Source organism: Lepidochelys kempii, chromosome 3 (genome assembly GCF_965140265.1).
Source record: "Lepidochelys kempii isolate rLepKem1 chromosome 3, rLepKem1.hap2, whole genome shotgun sequence".
Lineage (NCBI taxonomy): Eukaryota > Metazoa > Chordata > Testudines > Cheloniidae > Lepidochelys > Lepidochelys kempii.
This window is the reverse complement of record NC_133258.1, coordinates 30571154-30586546: the sequence shown is the minus strand read 5'-3', so window position 1 is coordinate 30586546 and position 15393 is coordinate 30571154. Positions and strand designations below refer to the sequence as shown.

Below are 15393 nucleotides of genomic sequence, written 5' to 3'. Positions count from 1 at the left end.
TGGGGCCTCATTCATGAGTTCTGAATGCTTGGAGTTGGCAACACCATGAAACTCATTGCTCTGATGGGCTCTAATTCTGCTTAGTTTTTGTTATATTACTAATGAATTAGCCTTTTAACCCTTGCCAGTGAAACCTGATCCTGTGAAATTCACATACTAATAAATGGATTCAAGCCAATGATTTGCACACATCCAAAGCAGGAGAGAGCCCAAGGGCTCTTTGCAGCAACTCAGAATGTTGCCATAGCAACAGCAGCATTACCTCTGAAAGAAGGAAATAGATTTTTGTTTTGTTTTTGTTCTGTATCTGTTCCAGCAAGACTTCCCTCAAAAAGTTGTTTAAGTTTAAAATGAGAATCCAATCAGCTCATCAGACAAGATGCACAAGGAAAGTAAATTTCTTGCCAGCAAGCCTTAAATTCATGCTATCTGTTGCTGGGCAAGTGAGAAACTGTGTTTGTGAAAAGTGCAGTGGTGGCTCAATGTCTTGCTATATAGAACAAAAACGAATCACTTGGAGCTGTCATTTACACTTCTATGGTACCTGGAGGTATTAGCACACAGCTGCCATTTCAGCTCCTGCAAAGAGAGAAGATGCTACATATATTGTGGAATCTTGACATTGAAACAAACACCAATTTTTCTATCTGTAGTAGTAATTATAGTAAAAATGTTTCACCAAAAACTAGCTTTTTTTTTCCAAACTCAAAATGTTATGAACGAATTTTCTGTAAAGCCCTTTGAGATTCTTGGATGGAAAGTGTCATTGTTATACCTGGTGCTTAAACTACATGCAAATGTAAATCAGTAGGCTCTTATGAGATATTTACTTCCTTGGTATGGAATTCTATAATACTTTGCTTTGCACTTGAACCATTTGTCCTGGGAGGAGCAGTGAACGTGGAATAACTGTAATAGGGTAAAAGGGTTTGTGTAGTCTACAGATTTATTGAGTCTGGTTTTATTGGAAGTGAGATTTTTCCCAGCTTCATTCAAGAGAAATGTTTCAGAAATGTATATTGCTCTTGATCCAGCGGGAAAAGTTCACTTTTGAGTTATAAGCAGTCCACTCTCTAAAACACTATGTTGTAAAAGCATGCGAAGAACTGCTAAGTGCAGTGATGAGTAATCATATAAAATGTTACATCTTCCTAATAAGTTATATTACCTGTTTTAAAGTGACTCACAAAGGATTTATTGAAGAATGGGCTTTTATCTTTTTGTATGCTTTATGATGTAAAAGGAAGTGTCACTTTTTTAAAAAAAGAGGGAGAAAGGACTCTCTTTTTTTTACTGTAGAAAAACCAGGAATGTCAAGTCTTGTCCTCTCTGGTTTTGCTATACAACTCCTTGAAGCTCTTGGATACATGGTCTCACTTCAACAAAGCAGATACTTTGTAGTTTCCCTTGCGGATTACAGCTGTCAATAATTGTTCATATATTGAAATTTGGTCACTAATATAGCTCGGGCTTGATTCATTAAATGCTCAGAAAATAAGGACCAAAGCCTCAGTCTGGCATTGGAAGCTGACTGGGAGTTAGTGGAGGGATTTGATCATGAGCCTGATGTGCTCATGGCAGCCTAAGCCACGGAGAAGGCGGGCAGCTGAATTCTGTATCAGATATCACGTGTAAGTTGTTATTCTTCATGTCATCATAATCTTACATGTCAATGTCTGGACTGTTAGAGTGGCTTTATTTTTGTTCTATCTCTTCAGAACCTACATATGAGCTGTTATTTTGTACTCTTAGTAAATAGGTTGAATACAAATCCTGTGTGTTTCCAGACAAAAATGAAAATGGAAGGAAGGAATCAACAGAGAACACCATACTTCTGAGTAGCTGCTGCCCCTTGCTGCAGCCAGTTGTCTGAGTTAAATAAACTGTTTTTCTGGTAGATAAAATAATCTGCAAAATCCATTGGAGTGGTCAGCTGGACACCAGTTGATTGGCTTGAAAAACTAAGCTGTTTGGGTCACTTACAGGCTATGGGCCTAATATAACCCTAATGTTCATTGACTTCCTTGGAATTTATTCACAATGAGGAATTTGGCCCAGTGCATTTTTGATTGTTGAACATTCAGCATCTTTTACTGAGCCAATGGACAACGACACAGTGAAAGTGAAGAACTTTACTATAAGGAACCATAATTATATTGCTGTATTGTGAAAGGATCAGGAAACACGTTATGCCTGATCAGTTACTGACAGTGATGTTAAAAACTCAGTAATAGACTCCTGTTGATCCCATGCTCCTTAGCAAATGTCTGAAGCCCATTTGTGGAATTCTGTAATGCAGATGTGAATCATTATTGAACCGCTGCTACAGGCTAAAAACCAGAGCGGAAATTCATTCATTTTGGCTTTTAGGGACACAGTGAAGACAGCTGGAAATACACAGACTAGACAAACTGATTCTCTCTAATGTTTTGAAAATGTTGTTAGTGCAATAAAGGATTTATTGGGTTTAAATCTTTTTTATTAGCACTGCCATATGATAGCAGCACAAACAAGTTACTAAAAGGCATGTTCTCCTCCCAGCATGGTGGTTTGTGGTGATAACAGGAAATATTGTTCAGCCTTAAGACACTTCTTCATTTTCCCAATCACTAAGAGCATCTCTACGCTACAAAGTTAAGTTGATGTAAGGCAGCTTATGTCAACCTAATCATGTAAGCATACGCACTACTACAGTGTTCCACCCACCGCTGTAACTTGCCTACTACGCCGACCTAGTAAATCCATCTCGACAAGAGGCGTAAGGCTTAGGTTGACATAGTTCTGGCGACGCTGTATCTGTATAGACACTGCGTTACTTGTGTCACCTGTTGGCTGTCAGGGTGGCTGACAGACGGAGTCATGAAATTGACAAGAATGTCAATGCCATTGCTGGTAGGGTCCCTGTTTTGAAATTGAGCGGGGGTGGGGGAGGTTGTTTGTTCCAGCTGTGAGCTGTCTGACAGCTGGAACTTCGTGGCCTGGCACTGAGATCTCAGGCTGTGGACTCCCTGCAGAGTTCCTGGCTGCCGCCCGGTCTCAACTCACTGCTTCGCATGGAGCTCCGAGTCCCTCCCATGGGTAGTGGGGAACTGAGAGCCTGGGTGGTTGCCAGACTGCAGAGGGAGCTCTGCCGGGAGCAGGGAGCCGAGAGCCCAGGTAGTAGCTGAGCCGAGAGCCTGGGTTCTCAGCCCCCACACTACTCCTCTTAAGTCAGTGCAAGCCAGGAGCGATTATTCCCCTCCAGGCTCTGCTGTAGCACCGCCCCTTCTCCTCCAGTCCCCTCCCTTGCGCCTCCCATTCCAAGTCCCCACCCTTGCACTGCCCCTTCCCCCGAGGCCCCACCCTCACACCACCCCTTTCCCCCACCCCCGCGTTGCCTCTTCCGCCACGACTCCCCCCCGCTCGCTCCTCTCCATCCCCTTCACCCCCGTCGCTCACCCTGCCTTATGGCCAGTAAGAAGTAGGAGGGCCATGGCCCCCAGACTCCACCTGTTCTAGTTCCCCGGGTGCAAGCGCTCCTGGTGAGGACTCGCACCACCAGCAGGAGAGTTGTGTGGACATGAAAAACCACAGTAATTACTGCGGTGGCTGTAAGTTGACCTAACATACGTTGACTTAACTGTGTAATCTAAACATGGCCTAAATCTTTCCGAAAGAGGAACATGAGATTGAAGCTATCTTCTCCTCCCAAACACCAGGGATCTCTGCAGTGTACATAACTGCTCCTAATGCCCATCAAGGGGAGAATTAGCCCCTAAGGCTGTATCAGTACTTCCATTGCAAATAAACTCCTCCCTTCTCAGATGCTTATAGCCCATCACTATGATTCAGCTATTAGTACTCCAGGTCTCTAGGCCAAAAGACTACAGAAGTAGTCTTGGCTCTCTTGAAGTCAGTGGGAATCTTGCCATTAACATCAGTATAGCCAGGATTTCACCCTGTGGGTTTAAATACCATAGGAGATGTTGATCAGGGAATTTCACTATGTTATGGTGAAAGGTGCTAATGACTGCCATCAAGTGGGTCTTTGATCCAAAGACCATCACAGACCTGGTTAAATCCTTTGGGTGTGCCAACTCCTCTCTTTCAGGCTCAGTGGAAGGACCAGATAAACACCATTCACATAGTGAGATAGGTGGAAACAACAGAGGCCGCCACCCAGGGTGATGGGCTGCATGGTGAGGTCTGATCAGAGTTAAGCCGTGTGGGCCGAGGGCTTTGACTGCAAACACAACGGCTAACAGTTTGGGTTCGCAGCATGGGGGTGGTAGAGGCAGAATGAGTGACCCTGATAGGACGCAAAGAGAACTTTTTGAGTACAGAACTTGCAGGTGAGGCAGACTTGGGGATTCCTGAGCAAGGAAACTGCTGCTGTTTGTTTCTAATGTGTTCAGGGAAGCAGTACTTTTAGTACATTCTTTGTTTATAAACAAGATTGCACCAAAGAATGTACCTGATTTGTATCATCAGTTTCTCCTCCTAGCAACCCTGTAAGGGCCTGCATATTGGCTAATTGTTCAGGCCAAAGACTGAGGCAACAAGTGGATAGTCATCAGCAACATATGCTCCTCCCTTAAGTCATTATTGCAGAAAATGAGTAGACACTGGTAGAGTCAAAGGTTTTGTGCAAGCTTAGCACATCAAGAGCATTCCAACACTTACAAAACAACTGTCCCTCTCCTAATTTAGACTGTTACCAGCCTGGCAGATGAAAACTCACCCGCCCCTTCAACCATTGACAATTAAAATAATTCCCACTTTTGTGCAATCTTTTAGGCTGCCCAATACACTAACATTTTAAACCCTTCCCCTCCTCCCCATTTTCAAAAATAGCCATTTTTAGTTGTTTCTAAGTTAAAGAACTGTGATAACCAAAACCCATTCTGCAAAAGTTACCAAGGATCACAAAAAGTTATATAAAAATATGAGGATGTGTTAGGAGCACTGAAAGCAAGGGTTTGCTGGCACTAAACACTTGACGGGGCTTTTGAAGATGAGAAATAAGGTCCCCAAAACACATTCTAAGAAATCAATTCTGCAAGGACTTCCTGAAAGATAGTGGAGTGCCCTCAAATTTTATTGACTTCAGTGGAAGTTGTGAGTAAACAGTGTGTTGTCTGTCTTGTCTACAATTAGGTTTCTAAGGATTAGATTTTTATGGTAAATGTTGGTAAAAGTCAATTTCATCCCACACACACAACCCAAAGAAATTTTTTTTCCATTGTTAACAATCAAAATGTACAGGTAGGCAAAGTAAGCAAACTGTTGCTTGAGAACTTATTAGAGTTTGATTTAAAGATATTTACACTCTATACTTTGACATGTGATGTTGAAAATTTGTTTAATGGTTATAAAGCTCTAACTTTTTGAATCTCTAGGTCTACTGTAATCAAATAATTATTGTCTCACCCATCTATTGACTAACATCCCACAACTGTGAACATTTAAATAAATAAAAATAGAGAAATATGCTTAAAAATAAACATTGATATTATCCATCAAAATTGTGAAAAAATAACAGTTGAATTCTACCAAGCCATCTATGATACATCTGCTGCCTCTCAGGATCAGGCTGCAGAAGTACTTGACCCAAATCCAGCAGGAAACAAAATTCACAAACAGAACCGCATTCCAAGCCCCATCAGGAAGATGTGATTTTTGTGTCCGTTGAAAGCTGTAAAATTTCTTCAGTCTCTGGTTAAATTACAGACACTTAATGGCAGTGGTGATGTTGCCACTGGGAGGTGACCCTGGTGACACTGGGTTGAACTTCCAGACTCTAGTGAGAACACATGAAATGGACTTGGAGAGCACTGGTTAATGATTGCGGATGAAGCTCACTGAGGCTGAAATACTTCATGTCTGTTTTTGTTTTCTGTTCCTTTCTACCTACCAGAGTTTCTTCTAATATTATTATTTTATTGTTACTGTAGTTCTTAGGAGCCCCAGTCATGGCTTAGGGCCCCACTGTATAGAATATGAAGAGATTTACAACTTGCAACTCATACAAGAATCCTTTTTTACTGACTGGGAATCATCACATGGCTCTGTGTTTGGGAACACTGCTTTATAAACAGAAATTATGTAGCCTTCCCCTCTATAACCTGGCCTAACTCCTCTTTGGCAAGATTGAAACCCTACACAAATATAGCAAATTTGACTAATGTACACACACAGTGACTTTTTAGGTTCCAATTCAGCACAGCATTTAAGCATATTCTCAAATTCAACCCTATTCAGCAAAGTTCTTAAGCACATTCTTAATTTTAAGCATGTGCTTAAATCCCAATGAAGTCAATTGAAGTCAATGGGATTTAAACGTGCTTATATGTCCTGCTGAATCAGGGCCTCACAGAGTAAGTACAGAGACAGAAGAAGACGTAATATATAAAAATGTGATAGATTGTAACAGCAGTAAAGCAACTACTAGCCTATACAGCCAACATTACTATATAATTAGTGCTACCCTTTGGGGGCCATCATCGTGGTACAAGTGTATTACCAGGCCTAACTTGAGGCATTCAAGATCTCGATAGGAGAGAACAAATAGCACGATCCCTTGCTGCCTGCAACTTTACCTGTCAGATAGGAAACCAGGATTTAAGCAGTTGGGAAGGCCTGGGAAAAGAAGTGTTTGTCTTGCAGTCATTTCTAAATGTGGCTTGGTTTGTGCTCAGTCAAATTCCCCCAGAGCATGGCCTGGGAAGGTGCAAGCCCGCTATTGAGAGTGCTTTCCCACTTCCCTCTACAGGATTCATTTATGGGAAATCAAGGGCCAGATCCTCAGCTGGTATAATTCGGTGAGTTACCATTTATAGTGTAATACAGACTTATATCAACTGAGGAGCTGACTCTCATTCTAGAATAATTAATGAGTATAGATCGTAGGGTGGTCAGATCTGGGGGTTCTTAACATTGTCTGGATCTGGACCTTTTAGGGATTCATGTAAGATATCAGGTAACACAAATCTTATCCAGCCAGTCACTGCAGTGAGCAGAGAACAGGTATGATGTGTTCACTTTGCCCTACCAGCCTGTGGAACTCCTTGCCAGAGGATGTTGCGAAGGCCAAGGCTATAACAGGGTTCAAAAAAGAACTAGATTAAATTCATGGAGGATAGGTCCATCAGTGGCTATTAGCCAGAATGGGCAGGGATGGTGTCCCTAGCCTTTATTTTCCAGAAGCTAGGAATAGGCGACAGGGGATGGATCACTTGATGATTACCTGTTCTGTTCATTCCCTCTGGGGCACCAGGCATTGGCCACAGTCGGAAGACAGGCTACTGGGCTAGATGGACCTTTGGTCTGACCCAGTATGGCCGATCTTAAGTTCTTATGTTTTTATGTAGGTGACTGCATTCTGGGTCAGTCAGAACTTCAGGATGGCTTCTGCTAGGTGCTCAGGTAAAGCCTGTTCTAACAGTCTAGCTGAGAGTTTACAAAGGTGTGGAGGATCAAGGATAAATACAAATCAGTGTGGGAGGGTGCATTTTCTTTTGGAAGGGGAAAGAATTCTGATCTGGTGACTGATGTGGCCTGCAAACTTTGTAATTGTGTGGCATCTCATAAGACTCTCTAGATAATGGGGGTTAACCAAAAACAATCATTATTATCTTGCATGGCCCGAGACAGCTTGTCAGAATTAGAAACTTTAAACTAGATCTGTTGTTCTTACCCTTGGCCAGGCAGGGTGCAGGGACATGGCTACACCAGTGTACACTACTGAAAAGGGGAGTGAAGGGAGCTACTGTGAAAACACAGCACTTTATTTTTACACTATTTATGATGCAAGCACAGGCTTCTATCCACTTTAATTCAACTGTTTCTTCTCCACCAGGTGGCAGTATTACCAAACACACCAGTAGGTTCTAGAGTTCATTGCACTCCTTGCATGTAATGCCTTACTAGAGCTACCAGTTAGAGTATTGCTGTTTCTTTTACAGCATGTTCATATTGCACACCACTGCACTGAGCTACTTTGTTCTACCGGAGTGTCTCTCACTGCGCTCCCCCAGTGCCCAAGAAGTACTCTACCAGGACATATCAAATGAATGCGGCACCAGACCCTGCCAGAACAACAGATGCAAAACCTGCAGCCATATCTCCACTGATACAATGATCAATGCCCCCACAACACCCCTTTCAAGGTCCCTGGGTTCTAGATGTAAGCAGGGTCTGAATGAGCTCTCTCCTGACATCTAGTGATGAGCTGGGGGAAAAGACTTCAGAAACAGACCTGTTTACACAGACACACCCACTCTGCCTAGATATGCAGCATGATGAAGCTGCTTTTCCAAAATGATCACTTTAGGCTGGTGTTGGGTTACAAATCACTGTAGCTGATCGTTGGCGCCCTGGGCGCTTGGGACCCCTGCAACGAGCGTGTGCTGCGGGATCGGTAGACGCTACGCACGGCTCATGCAGCGCCTCATGGTCTCAGACACCATCCGATGGTCCTGGGACATCTACATCAAGCACATCACTGGCCACCGACAGTACCAGGAGGAGTGAGCCGGTACGACATTGTGCATCCACTGTGGGAAAGGGACTGAGAGGCTTTCCCCATTGGACTGTATGAACTGGAACCATAAACCCACTGAACATTAAATCCCACCAAATGAGGGTAGACCCATCCCCACCATCGTATCCGCTCACTATACTCCGTACCTGAACATAGCCGTTATATGGATAACTTACCCCCATATCTCAATATCTGTACTCTGACCGGTTAAACTTTTACCCCCAGTCGGGGAGATTGCAGATTATTATGTAATCCTTACTCCACCAGCTCCTAAACCGAATTTCGCACCCCTTGATAATCTGTACCTTATTCCCTGACAACCAGAAACTTCTATGCTTGAACTCTGTACCGTTTTTTATTTCAACATTATCTTAATAATATTATTAAATTGAGTGCAGGGGTAATGACATGTTGTTATCCTTATTGTACGAGTTAAAGAGCAGCAGAACTGTACTTAATCTGCCCTGATTGAGGTCACCCTAAATTGAACCTCACTTGCTAAGCAGGGGGAAGGGATGCCAAATCCCAGTGAGTATGTGATGTTTGTAGCTGGTGGCGGGGATGCTACTAAAAGAGTTCTAGATGTTATTTGACCTTTTCCTTTCTAGTGTGTATAGGCAGAGTAATTAGATTCAACTGAAAGCCATCGCTGATAAACAGGTTTGGGGATTATGCCTTTGACTTGGTCTTGTGGTGAAAGGAAAGACAATGCAGAGGTTGTTCTGATAGTGAGGTTCTTTGCTACCCAGCAAACTCACTAAGAGCTGTAATCACTAAAGACCAGGGTGAAGGGGTGGAAACTTAGAACCCGGCATTGCAGAAGTGGCAGTGAGCATTCAGTGGCAGCAGCATGCAGCCGGCGGTGGCACAGAAAAGCAGCAGCAGCAGCAAAGTGGCAGCAGCAAACATCCAGTTGCAGAGGTGCCCAGTGAGCACAGAGACATTGCTTGATGCTCCCTCCCCCTTTTCTGGGGTGGGTGGTGAACCCCTGCAAACACATCTCTGAACTTCACTACCCAAGGACCGCCAACTGTGAGTGGGGTGCAGCAGAGGGAGTGATGGGCTAGAGGGACATTCATTTGTTGGACTTTCCCACTCCAAGGTGGGAAACTGAGGCAAAGGACACTGCCTAACATACAGTGGGGTTAGGGTTTTGCTTATGGTTGCATGATTTTGAATGTGTTTGGAATGTTTTCCCAAACTAATGTTTGGTTCCCTTTCCCTTTTATTAAGCCTTCTCTTTTGTTACTCATAGACTCAATGCTTGGGAGAGGGGAAGTATTGCCTCTTAGCCATGCCCAGGGCTGGTGTTTAGTTTTCCCAGATTACTGAGTTGGGGGTCGAGCTGGTTCTGTTTTGTATTGTTAAGAGGAGCCCCTAGATATTGAACCTGCCCCTTGTTGCTGCTGACTCCACCTGGCAGAAGGGTTACTTACACATGCCTATCACAATGTGTGGTGTACCTCATCCAGTGCACTGAATGCCCCGATAACAACTATGTGTGTGAAACCAGACAATCACTATGCTCTTGAATGAACTCACACAGAAAAACGATAAAAGACAAAAATACCACACCTGTGGGTGAGCTCTTTTCACAGAGCAAAGATTGTTCCATATCTGACCACTCAGTCTCCATCCTTGAAACCTGCACAACACCTCCAAAAGACGAGCCTGGGAGCTTAAATTCATAACTCTGCTAGACACTAAAACTCACGACTTAATAAAAACCCTGCATTTATGGCTTGTTACAACAATCTGTTACCCACTAACCTCCCATATGACTGCAAAGGTGTTTTTGTCCAGTGACTACAGAGGTCCTATGACTGCAGTGGTGGTCACTTTCACCTTGAATGGTCCCTTACACTATGTGTTAACTACCTATGCTAAACAATCAGATCCACCTGGTATTAGCTGTGACACTCTGTGGGCTACACTTGAAATGCTACAGCTGCACCGTGGCTGAAGCACTTCTGTGTAGACACTACTTATGCCCATGGAAGGGGTCCCCCTGGCGCTGTAGGTAATCCACTTCCCTGAGAATCAGTAGGTAGGTTAACAGAAGAATTCTTTTGTCAACCTAGCACTGTCTACACTGGGGGTTAGGTTGGCTTAACTACACCACTCAGGGTTGTGGATTTTACACGCCCCGGAGTAACGTAGTTAAACTGACAATTTTCTAGTGTAAGCCAGGCCTCAGTACCTTTCCCAGACCTGAAGAAGAGCTCTGTGTGGCTTGAGAGCTTGTCTCTCTCACCAACAGAAGTTGGTCCAATAAAAAATATTACCTCACCCACCTTGTCTCTCTAACAAATGAGAAAACAGGGAATCTTACAGCTATGAGTACAAAGAGCAGCTGGGAAATACCAATGACTGATAGGGAAGCTAAAGGTATCAGTGAAAAAAACATCTATGTCTAGTACGGTTAAGGACAATAAGAAAAAATTCTTTACATATATCAGGAACGAACAAACAAATCCTAGCAATGGTACTGGGCCAGTACTAAGAGAGGATGGTAAAATGGTCAGCCATGATGCAGAAAAGGCAAAAGTATTCAATAAGCATTTCTTTGTTCTGTATTTGGAAAGACATAGAATAATGTATTCAGATCTGACAATGAAGTAGGTCCCATTCCATCAGTAACTAGGGAGGATGTTAAATAGCAACTAGCTGTATTAAAACCAATCTTTTAAAATCAGCAGAAGTGGATAACTTGCACCCAGGAGTGTTAAAAGAATTAGCTGAGAAGCTCTGAAGCATGAATGCTATTTTAAACAAATCTTGGAAACCTGGAGACGTTCCGGAGGAATGGAACAAAGCTAATGTCTATAAAGGGTAAATGTCAGCAGTTAATATGGCTTCAAATGCAGTTTAGCCAATGCCTTAAATCTTTCATTCATGTTATGCTAACTTGATTCAGCTAACACAACAGAAACTCAGAACCCTTTTGCCCATCCAGGCAGGACTGTAGGGACATGGTGTGGGACTTAGGAGACCTGGTTTCTATTCCTAACTCTGACTTAGTCTGTGGCCTTGGGAAGGTTATTGATCTCTGTCTCAGTTTCCCCCATGGAAATAATGGTATTTGACCTGCTTTGTAAAGTGCTTTGAAATCAGTGCAAATTATTGAAATAAGATCAGGAGAGGGTGGGTTTTATTCACTAGTCTTTTGCCATTGCTGCACCCCAGCTGCCTGAACTAGCTGGAACCATTTTAATCTTAACCTGCCTCTTCTGATGCTCAAAGGTAATGGGATTCCTGAATTACTGCCCTGGTGAATCTGAGCAAAATAGCAATACTGCTTTTTCTCCTCCTAAAGAACGACAACAAGTTTGTCAGCATCAGCCTTGTCTCCTCTTTGTGCTCAGTGCAAGAGCTCTGCACGACTGGGCATGGCCCTTACTAAAAACCCTACAAACCCCTACTCAATAATTTGCACTGTGTAAAAGTCAGCCAAACCCCGGCATGCATGGTGCCTGATCAGGATCTAAAGCCAGAGAGCCCCCTCTGGTGACTGTACGTGGCAAAACTGTTTTAAAAGAGAGGTTGCTATCAGAGAAGTGATTGTAGATATGACACTTCCTGGATGTGGTCGAGTTATAGCTACTGACTTTATTGATAGAAATAAGATTTCACTGCTCTTCACTCCTCTCGGCTGATTCTCCAGGGCTCAGAGAGGAAGAGCTGGATTCTATTCCAATGTGTGCATCATCAGTGGAATTACTCAAGGGCCTAGTCCAAAGCCCACAGAAGTCAATGGGAGTCTTCCCATTGACCCCCAATTTCCAACTGCAGGGCCAAATGCTGCCATTGGTTACACCCATGCATCTGCATTGCACACCACTGCAACTGAGGGAAGAACCCAAAGACAATGTGACTACGAGGGCTGATCTTGGCCGGCAACATTCTAATTACTGGTGTTGGTGAGCAAGCTAGAAAGCACTGAAGCAGGAATCTAAAAGCTAAATGGAAGGCTTGGTTCTAACTGCCCCTATGTAGGAGCCCTTTCCTTCTCCATCCCCCACCTGGTGCACTTGCTCAGGAAAAGGCCAGAATCCTGTTTTTGCACTCCTTGTGCACAAGGTGCAAGGAGTGATAGCACGGATTGGCATTATGCATACTAGAAACACCAGGGACAAGACCCTGCCTGGCCCTCCCCCTCTCCTACTAGCTGGTGTTGTAAGGATGTTACGAGATGAAAAATAGGGGAAGGAGTTAAGCACATTTTCCCCCAGTACCACAGAAGACATCCTGACAATCTGCTTCTTGCCACTGCTGCTGATGGCCGGACCTCTGCACCCTCTTCCAACCAGGGCTGTGGGCTTTAAAAACAATGATCTGAGCTTGAATGTACATTTAGAAAAGCCAGCTTTTTCCTTGGAATAATGAGCAATTTGACCTGGAAGTAACAGACACAAACATGCAACGACATTTATAATTTCACACAGAACCCCAGAATACTTGTGTAGAGCTACCCCAGGAAATTGCCAGTTGTAAATAAGGTGCACTGGAGATATTTGATCAGTGTTTCTGCTCAGCTTGCCTGGTCTCCTGAGAGAGTGCACAATATATGATCATTATGACCAGTTCCTTTCATCTGCTTACTCATATGCTGTCGAGTTGTTTGGATAATGAGACTTCTGATTCCAACCCTTGACAGGAAGGAGGGGAGTGAGGGAGTGCTAGATTTGTGTGTGTTCGTGTTATGGTATCTATGTGACTGGGTAAACATGCGTTCAATTACACTGTGAGGGATCAAACTGAGGTATGCTAATAAGGATGCTAGGATTATAAAACCTAAACAGCAAAGATTCTCTGGCCTCCGTCTCCCCCTTCTCCCTTGCACTGTGCTGTTTTGAACTCAAAGCTTCTGCTCATTAGCCTTGTTCTGCATTGGATTCTACTGAGCCCAGCTGAGAGCAGATGATTGAAGAGAGGGGAGTTTTGATAATTTTTGATCATAGCCTCAGGAAATGTTGAACCCTGGAAGACTTTCTTGTCAAGCAAGTTGCTTATGGCATGCAAAGAGCAAATGCCTTGTACTAGGGTTGATGTGGCCAATAGGAGAGAGGAAGGATACAAAGAGAAAGTGCCAATTGAACCAAGCTATTGTTTTCTTTCAAATTCATGTGACAACACTGCAGGGGCAGAAATAGATAGTTGGAATCATTACAGAGGAAAAATCAGATCTGTTAGAAAGGAGGAATGGACAACTGAGGTGAGAGCAACCGTTGCAGAAGACCATGTAGGTGATACACTGCATTCAAGTATTACAGCAAATTAAAGGCCACCTAAAAACTTCACCATGACCACTGTTTCACCCTACGACCACTCAGACTATCACAGCAACTCCACTGCGTGGCTCCACTAATTAGGTGGGTGGCCCGTCATTTTATTGTGTGCGGCCGCCCAGGAGTGCACCTTAGAGGGAACTATCCATGGACCACCTGAGTGGAGCTCGTGGACCACTGGTGGTCCACGGACCACAGTTTGAGAACCTCTGCTCTAGAGGACAATTGAACATATACACAAAGAATGAATATGACTTTCACTATTAAGCCCCTGGAAAAAATGCCTGAAGCATATTCACAATGTGCATGTGAAGCTTATCATAGCATCTAAGTTCCCTTCAGCCAGAATTTTGATTTTCATGCCTGTGATATTGGTTCAAATAATGTTGCAAAAGCCAAGGATGCTGCATGCAGGGCATGACTGGACTAGTTTCCTGAACAGGATGTATTGTAACTTTTCAGCTTTGGGTCATCCATGCTCTGCAACTAGCTTTACACCCAGAATGTAGACTTTGTAGTGAGAGAGATTTCGCAGACCCTAATATAAATATAACTGCTTTTATATTTTTGTCAATAAATTCAGTTTAGGTCTCATCTAACCTTCCCCTGCAGATGCAAACAGGACTCTGCCAGGGCAGAAGAATACCATGACACTGACTAGAAATAGAAGTGAAAGTGAACTGCACTGACGAGAATTGGCTTTTATTATTCTTTCAGTTGCGTTATTCTAAGATGTTAGTACAGACATAAACAACATTAGTATTGACAGTGTGCGTCAACACAGATAGCTACATCAGGAATATGCCAATGACACAAAGCTTTATGGATCGTTTTCATCCAGGATAGACAGCTCTGACTAATGGATATGCCTGTGCATAAAGGAGCCTGGACCTGGAAGAATATTAGCTACCTCAGTCTGGACTCGAAAGACAAGCGTTATTCTAAATTGGAAGAGCAAACCACAGCAGTGATGATCTCCTATGAAGCAAGTACATTGTGTGTCTGCTGATTGCCTTTTATTCTTTGATTTTTTCATGTAAATCTGTGTGACACTAAAAATAGTTTCCTTTTTTTTTAAACCAAAATGTAATTAAAACATTATTTTGCAATTTTTTTTGGTGCTTTTTATTTTCTAGGGCTGTCATGGGGCAGGAATGGCCACAGCTGGCAGAAACTGAACACCCTCTGTGGGAGCTCTTGGGCCTGTGGGCAACTGCTAAGTGAGTGGTTGGACAGTGGTGAGAATGAGTCATAGATATTTAGGTCAGAGGGGACCATTGTGCAGGACTGCTGCAGGAGAGTGAGTTTGTGTGTGTGTGTTTTGGGGGGGGAGGTGAGAAAACCTGGATTTGTGCTGGAAATGGCCCACCTTGATTTTCATACACATTGTAAGGAGAGTGATCACTTTAGATAAGCTATTACCAGCAGGACAGTGGGGTGGGAGGAGGTATTGTTTCATGGTCTCTGTGTGTATATAATGTCTGCTGCAGTTTCCACAGTATGCATCCAATGAAGTGAGCTGTAGCTCATGAACGCTTATGCTCAAATAAATTGGTTAGTCTCTAAGGTGCCACAAGTCCTCCT

The 15393-nt window shown here is 43.4% G+C and overlaps 1 long non-coding RNA gene across 1 annotated transcript in view; it reads left to right on the top strand.

The window, feature by feature from the left end:
- Positions 1 to 14850, top strand: part of LOC140908140 (uncharacterized) — a 31864-nt gene extending 17014 nt beyond the window's left edge. Inside the window, exon 4 of the long non-coding RNA XR_012157774.1 lies at positions 14651 to 14850. This is a non-coding gene — a long non-coding RNA (uncharacterized lncRNA). The remainder of the gene's footprint in view (positions 1 to 14650) is intronic.
- The last annotated feature ends 543 nt before the right edge of the window (positions 14851 to 15393 follow it).